Here is an 8,585-nt window from a genome sequence, read left to right as displayed (position 1 = left end):
TTAACATGGCAGCAATATATTTTTGGGCATCTGAGACGCGATTTGTTCTCCTGTGACATTAAGGATTGGTTGCCTTTGGGGCTCGACTGATGTGTTGGTCCCCTGAACAAGGATTCTTCTTCTTCAGCTAAGTTGTCTAGTTTGCTTTTGTGGTTGATCCTATTTCCTCTTCGCTCCTCCAACTCCAGTACCCTGCACGATTTATAAGCCTGACTTGCGAGGTAAAACCTCAAATTTATGTACCCATTCACAGAAAAATTATTTACTATCATATGTATGCTATATAGATTAGATAGCAGAATCAAACTGATTTGTTTCCGTTGTTTTGTCATGTTTGGTTTGCCATTATTTTGTTCTAAGCCTTCCCTTTCGTGAATTCAGCTCTGATTATGCTGGCTCTATTGTGGAGGTTTGATCTGCAAATTAGTCATTCTGTGTCTTACCTTTTCTGAATCCCATACACTAACGTCCCCTAGCATGAATTTGGGTCCTATAGTTGACATAAGATAGGATAAATTTACTTCTATACCTTAAGAGTTTAAGGTTGTTAGTAAACAAATTTGGGGCAAAAAAAATTAGGGCAATAAACAAGTCTAAAATAAATAATTAAACAAGATGAACGGTTATTTTTTATTTTACTAGGCACTATAAGTGCACCTAGAAAATGGTGTCATTTTGATGCTCCAACATGATGCCATTTTGTGATTGACAACATTTGAGAGGACAATGCAAAGCATATATTTTCTACATAGAAGAGAAGTAGAAGCAAGAAAATGTAGAAGAAAGAAACCTCCAGGTAAACTTTCATAAAAAAATAAGTTTTGGTGGTTTTGATTGAATTTATTTTATCTTATGCATTTATGAAACAAAAGGAGAAAGAAAACAGAAATCAAGTCAAAATTTGAGAATTTTTCTTTTAAAAATCTGTGACAATCAAAAGATGATAGTAAACAATTTTTTAACATCTCAACTCAATACAAAAAATTGTGGTGTTAGTTATAGTATGATGAAATTGCTGTGTCGATCATGAGAGAATTTTCTTGCTTGATCAACAATCTCTTTATATGCTTTAGAATCTCATATTTTTGAACATATGTTTGTTGTTTCTTCCAAATTTACTGCTGCCCTTATTCTTTTTACACATATATTCTCTGAGTTTCACTAATTGTTTCCATCTCTTATTGTTTTTCATTCTTTTACTAATACTACCTCATAAGAGGCAAAAAGGGTACAAATGAAACAAAATTATTATCTCACTTCCCAAAAGACTTTTTTAATGGCACTTTCTCTAACATGAGTTGAAATTGTTATCAAAATCTTAAGTTCATGGGAGATTAGTGCTATTTTCCAAATCTGAGGAGAGGTGAGTGCAACTGTTAGAAACCTTAAGGGATGTTTCTGCAATTATCCCTAAAATTTATTGTGGAATGTATAATAGACGCAAAAGTTATTATATATTTGTAGGTTGTCGTCTTCAAGTGTACATTGGCTAAGTTAGTGTCTATTGCTAACACATTGATCAGCACACTTTATTTGAACTCTGTCCAAAATTTTAAAGAAAATGTTAGTCCTTATGTCAGTCCTACACATGCATGTAGGTAAAAATTGATGGTTGACTGTATTACAGAAGCCTACTTTTGAAAGAAATAACACACACCTGTCTTTTTGGGGTGAAAAGTCAGATAGTATTCTTTTGGTCTTCGATTTCCTGTTGCAGCAATTTTCCTAGTAGAATGTTGTTAGATGTCTCGTAACGCATAGCTTGCAATTAGATTAACATGGCAGCAATATATTTTTGGGCATCTGAGACGCGATTTGTTCTCCTGTGACATTAAGGATTGGTTGCCTTTGGGGCTCGACTGATGTGTTGGTCCCCTGAACAAGGATTCTTCTTCTTCAGCTAAGTTGTCTAGTTTGCTTTTGTGGTTGATCCTATTTCCTCTTCGCTCCTCCAACTCCAGTACCCTGCACGATTTATAAGCCTGACTTGCGAGGTAAAACCTCAAATTTATGTACCCATTCACAGAAAAATTATTTACTATCATATGTATGCTATATAGATTAGATAGCAGAATCAAACTGATTTGTTTCCGTTGTTTTGTCATGTTTGGTTTGCCATTATTTTGTTCTAAGCCTTCCCTTTCGTGAATTCAGCTCTGATTATGCTGGCTCTATTGTGGAGGTTTGATCTGCAAATTAGTCATTCTGTGTCTTACCTTTTCTGAATCCCATACACTAACGTCCCCTAGCATGAATTTGGGTCCTATAGTTGACATAAGATAGGATAAATTTACTTCTATACCTTAAGAGTTTAAGGTTGTTAGTAAACAAATTTGGGGCAAAAAAAATTAGGGCAATAAACAAGTCTAAAATAAATAATTAAACAAGATGAACGGTTATTTTTTATTTTACTAGGCACTATAAGTGCACCTAGAAAATGGTGTCATTTTGATGCTCCAACATGATGCCATTTTGTGATTGACAACATTTGAGAGGACAATGCAAAGCATATATTTTCTACATAGAAGAGAAGTAGAAGCAAGAAAATGTAGAAGAAAGAAACCTCCAGGTAAACTTTCATAAAAAAATAAGTTTTGGTGGTTTTGATTGAATTTATTTTATCTTATGCATTTATGAAACAAAAGGAGAAAGAAAACAGAAATCAAGTCAAAATTTGAGAATTTTTCTTTTAAAAATCTGTGACAATCAAAAGATGATAGTAAACAATTTTTTAACATCTCAACTCAATACAAAAAATTGTGGTGTTAGTTATAGTATGATGAAATTGCTGTGTCGATCATGAGAGAATTTTCTTGCTTGATCAACAATCTCTTTATATGCTTTAGAATCTCATATTTTTGAACATATGTTTGTTGTTTCTTCCAAATTTACTGCTGCCCTTATTCTTTTTACACATATATTCTCTGAGTTTCACTAATTGTTTCCATCTCTTATTGTTTTTCATTCTTTTACTAATACTACCTCATAAGAGGCAAAAAGGGTACAAATGAAACAAAATTATTATCTCACTTCCCAAAAGACTTTTTTAATGGCACTTTCTCTAACATGAGTTGAAATTGTTATCAAAATCTTAAGTTCATGGGAGATTAGTGCTATTTTCCAAATCTGAGGAGAGGTGAGTGCAACTGTTAGAAACCTTAAGGGATGTTTCTGCAATTATCCCTAAAATTTATTGTGGAATGTATAATAGACGCAAAAGTTATTATATATTTGTAGGTTGTCGTCTTCAAGTGTACATTGGCTAAGTTAGTGTCTATTGCTAACACATTGATCAGCACACTTTATTTGAACTCTGTCCAAAATTTTAAAGAAAATGTTAGTCCTTATGTCAGTCCTACACATGCATGTAGGTAAAAATTGATGGTTGACTGTATTACAGAAGCCTACTTTTGAAAGAAATAACACACACCTGTCTTTTTGGGGTGAAAAGTCAGATAGTATTCTTTTGGTCTTCGATTTCCTGTTGCAGCAATTTTCCTAGTAGAATGTTGTTAGATGTCTCGTAACGCATAGCTTGCAATTAGATTAACATGGCAGCAATATATTTTTGGGCATCTGAGACGCGATTTGTTCTCCTGTGACATTAAGGATTGGTTGCCTTTGGGGCTCGACTGATGTGTTGGTCCCCTGAACAAGGATTCTTCTTCTTCAGCTAAGTTGTCTAGTTTGCTTTTGTGGTTGATCCTATTTCCTCTTCGCTCCTCCAACTCCAGTACCCTGCACGATTTATAAGCCTGACTTGCGAGGTAAAACCTCAAATTTATGTACCCATTCACAGAAAAATTATTTACTATCATATGTATGCTATATAGATTAGATAGCAGAATCAAACTGATTTGTTTCCGTTGTTTTGTCATGTTTGGTTTGCCATTATTTTGTTCTAAGCCTTCCCTTTCGTGAATTCAGCTCTGATTATGCTGGCTCTATTGTGGAGGTTTGATCTGCAAATTAGTCATTCTGTGTCTTACCTTTTCTGAATCCCATACACTAACGTCCCCTAGCATGAATTTGGGTCCTATAGTTGACATAAGATAGGATAAATTTACTTCTATACCTTAAGAGTTTAAGGTTGTTAGTAAACAAATTTGGGGCAAAAAAAATTAGGGCAATAAACAAGTCTAAAATAAATAATTAAACAAGATGAACGGTTATTTTTTATTTTACTAGGCACTATAAGTGCACCTAGAAAATGGTGTCATTTTGATGCTCCAACATGATGCCATTTTGTGATTGACAACATTTGAGAGGACAATGCAAAGCATATATTTTCTACATAGAAGAGAAGTAGAAGCAAGAAAATGTAGAAGAAAGAAACCTCCAGGTAAACTTTCATAAAAAAATAAGTTTTGGTGGTTTTGATTGAATTTATTTTATCTTATGCATTTATGAAACAAAAGGAGAAAGAAAACAGAAATCAAGTCAAAATTTGAGAATTTTTCTTTTAAAAATCTGTGACAATCAAAAGATGATAGTAAACAATTTTTTAACATCTCAACTCAATACAAAAAATTGTGGTGTTAGTTATAGTATGATGAAATTGCTGTGTCGATCATGAGAGAATTTTCTTGCTTGATCAACAATCTCTTTATATGCTTTAGAATCTCATATTTTTGAACATATGTTTGTTGTTTCTTCCAAATTTACTGCTGCCCTTATTCTTTTTACACATATATTCTCTGAGTTTCACTAATTGTTTCCATCTCTTATTGTTTTTCATTCTTTTACTAATACTACCTCATAAGAGGCAAAAAGGGTACAAATGAAACAAAATTATTATCTCACTTCCCAAAAGACTTTTTTAATGGCACTTTCTCTAACATGAGTTGAAATTGTTATCAAAATCTTAAGTTCATGGGAGATTAGTGCTATTTTCCAAATCTGAGGAGAGGTGAGTGCAACTGTTAGAAACCTTAAGGGATGTTTCTGCAATTATCCCTAAAATTTATTGTGGAATGTATAATAGACGCAAAAGTTATTATATATTTGTAGGTTGTCGTCTTCAAGTGTACATTGGCTAAGTTAGTGTCTATTGCTAACACATTGATCAGCACACTTTATTTGAACTCTGTCCAAAATTTTAAAGAAAATGTTAGTCCTTATGTCAGTCCTACACATGCATGTAGGTAAAAATTGATGGTTGACTGTATTACAGAAGCCTACTTTTGAAAGAAATAACACACACCTGTCTTTTTGGGGTGAAAAGTCAGATAGTATTCTTTTGGTCTTCGATTTCCTGTTGCAGCAATTTTCCTAGTAGAATGTTGTTAGATGTCTCGTAACGCATAGCTTGCAATTAGATTAACATGGCAGCAATATATTTTTGGGCATCTGAGACGCGATTTGTTCTCCTGTGACATTAAGGATTGGTTGCCTTTGGGGCTCGACTGATGTGTTGGTCCCCTGAACAAGGATTCTTCTTCTTCAGCTAAGTTGTCTAGTTTGCTTTTGTGGTTGATCCTATTTCCTCTTCGCTCCTCCAACTCCAGTACCCTGCACGATTTATAAGCCTGACTTGCGAGGTAAAACCTCAAATTTATGTACCCATTCACAGAAAAATTATTTACTATCATATGTATGCTATATAGATTAGATAGCAGAATCAAACTGATTTGTTTCCGTTGTTTTGTCATGTTTGGTTTGCCATTATTTTGTTCTAAGCCTTCCCTTTCGTGAATTCAGCTCTGATTATGCTGGCTCTATTGTGGAGGTTTGATCTGCAAATTAGTCATTCTGTGTCTTACCTTTTCTGAATCCCATACACTAACGTCCCCTAGCATGAATTTGGGTCCTATAGTTGACATAAGATAGGATAAATTTACTTCTATACCTTAAGAGTTTAAGGTTGTTAGTAAACAAATTTGGGGCAAAAAAAATTAGGGCAATAAACAAGTCTAAAATAAATAATTAAACAAGATGAACGGTTATTTTTTATTTTATTAGGCACTATAAGTGCACCTAGAAAATGGTGTCATTTTGATGCTCCAACATGATGCCATTTTGTGATTGACAACATTTGAGAGGACAATGCAAAGCATATATTTTCTACATAGAAGAGAAGTAGAAGCAAGAAAATGTAGAAGAAAGAAACCTCCAGGTAAACTTTCATAAAAAAATAAGTTTTGGTGGTTTTGATTGAATTTATTTTATCTTATGCATTTATGAAACAAAAGGAGAAAGAAAACAGAAATCAAGTCAAAATTTGAGAATTTTTCTTTTAAAAATCTGTGACAATCAAAAGATGATAGTAAACAATTTTTTAACATCTCAACTCAATACAAAAAATTGTGGTGTTAGTTATAGTATGATGAAATTGCTGTGTCGATCATGAGAGAATTTTCTTGCTTGATCAACAATCTCTTTATATGCTTTAGAATCTCATATTTTTGAACATATGTTTGTTGTTTCTTCCAAATTTACTGCTGCCCTTATTCTTTTTACACATATATTCTCTGAGTTTCACTAATTGTTTCCATCTCTTATTGTTTTTCATTCTTTTACTAATACTACCTCATAAGAGGCAAAAAGGGTACAAATGAAACAAAATTATTATCTCACTTCCCAAAAGACTTTTTTAATGGCACTTTCTCTAACATGAGTTGAAATTGTTATCAAAATCTTAAGTTCATGGGAGATTAGTGCTATTTTCCAAATCTGAGGAGAGGTGAGTGCAACTGTTAGAAACCTTAAGGGATGTTTCTGCAATTATCCCTAAAATTTATTGTGGAATGTATAATAGACGCAAAAGTTATTATATATTTGTAGGTTGTCGTCTTCAAGTGTACATTGGCTAAGTTAGTGTCTATTGCTAACACATTGATCAGCACACTTTATTTGAACTCTGTCCAAAATTTTAAAGAAAATGTTAGTCCTTATGTCAGTCCTACACATGCATGTAGGTAAAAATTGATGGTTGACTGTATTACAGAAGCCTACTTTTGAAAGAAATAACACACACCTGTCTTTTTGGGGTGAAAAGTCAGATAGTATTCTTTTGGTCTTCGATTTCCTGTTGCAGCAATTTTCCTAGTAGAATGTTGTTAGATGTCTCGTAACGCATAGCTTGCAATTAGATTAACATGGCAGCAATATATTTTTGGGCATCTGAGACGCGATTTGTTCTCCTGTGACATTAAGGATTGGTTGCCTTTGGGGCTCGACTGATGTGTTGGTCCCCTGAACAAGGATTCTTCTTCTTCAGCTAAGTTGTCTAGTTTGCTTTTGTGGTTGATCCTATTTCCTCTTCGCTCCTCCAACTCCAGTACCCTGCACGATTTATAAGCCTGACTTGCGAGGTAAAACCTCAAATTTATGTACCCATTCACAGAAAAATTATTTACTATCATATGTATGCTATATAGATTAGATAGCAGAATCAAACTGATTTGTTTCCGTTGTTTTGTCATGTTTGGTTTGCCATTATTTTGTTCTAAGCCTTCCCTTTCGTGAATTCAGCTCTGATTATGCTGGCTCTATTGTGGAGGTTTGATCTGCAAATTAGTCATTCTGTGTCTTACCTTTTCTGAATCCCATACACTAACGTCCCCTAGCATGAATTTGGGTCCTATAGTTGACATAAGATAGGATAAATTTACTTCTATACCTTAAGAGTTTAAGGTTGTTAGTAAACAAATTTGGGGCAAAAAAAATTAGGGCAATAAACAAGTCTAAAATAAATAATTAAACAAGATGAACGGTTATTTTTTATTTTACTAGGCACTATAAGTGCACCTAGAAAATGGTGTCATTTTGATGCTCCAACATGATGCCATTTTGTGATTGACAACATTTGAGAGGACAATGCAAAGCATATATTTTCTACATAGAAGAGAAGTAGAAGCAAGAAAATGTAGAAGAAAGAAACCTCCAGGTAAACTTTCATAAAAAAATAAGTTTTGGTGGTTTTGATTGAATTTATTTTATCTTATGCATTTATGAAACAAAAGGAGAAAGAAAACAGAAATCAAGTCAAAATTTGAGAATTTTTCTTTTAAAAATCTGTGACAATCAAAAGGTGATAGTAAACAATTTTTTAACATCTCAACTCAATACAAAAAATTGTGGTGTTAGTTATAGTATGATGAAATTGCTGTGTCGATCATGAGAGAATTTTCTTGCTTGATCAACAATCTCTTTATATGCTTTAGAATCTCATATTTTTGAACATATGTTTGTTGTTTCTTCCAAATTTACTGCTGCCCTTATTCTTTTTACACATATATTCTCTGAGTTTCACTAATTGTTTCCATCTCTTATTGTTTTTCATTCTTTTACTAATACTACCTCATAAGAGGCAAAAAGGGTACAAATGAAACAAAATTATTATCTCACTTCCCAAAAGACTTTTTTAATGGCACTTTCTCTAACATGAGTTGAAATTGTTATCAAAATCTTAAGTTCATGGGAGATTAGTGCTATTTTCCAAATCTGAGGAGAGGTGAGTGCAACTGTTAGAAACCTTAAGGGATGTTTCTGCAATTATCCCTAAAATTTATTGTGGAATGTATAATAGACGCAAAAGTTATTATATATTTGTAGGTTGTCGTCTTCAAGTGTACATTGGCTAA

The sequence above is a fragment of the Coffea arabica genome, chromosome 10e, assembly GCF_036785885.1.
Source record: "Coffea arabica cultivar ET-39 chromosome 10e, Coffea Arabica ET-39 HiFi, whole genome shotgun sequence".
NCBI lineage: Eukaryota > Viridiplantae > Streptophyta > Magnoliopsida > Gentianales > Rubiaceae > Coffea > Coffea arabica.
This window is presented reverse-complemented; position numbering follows the sequence as displayed.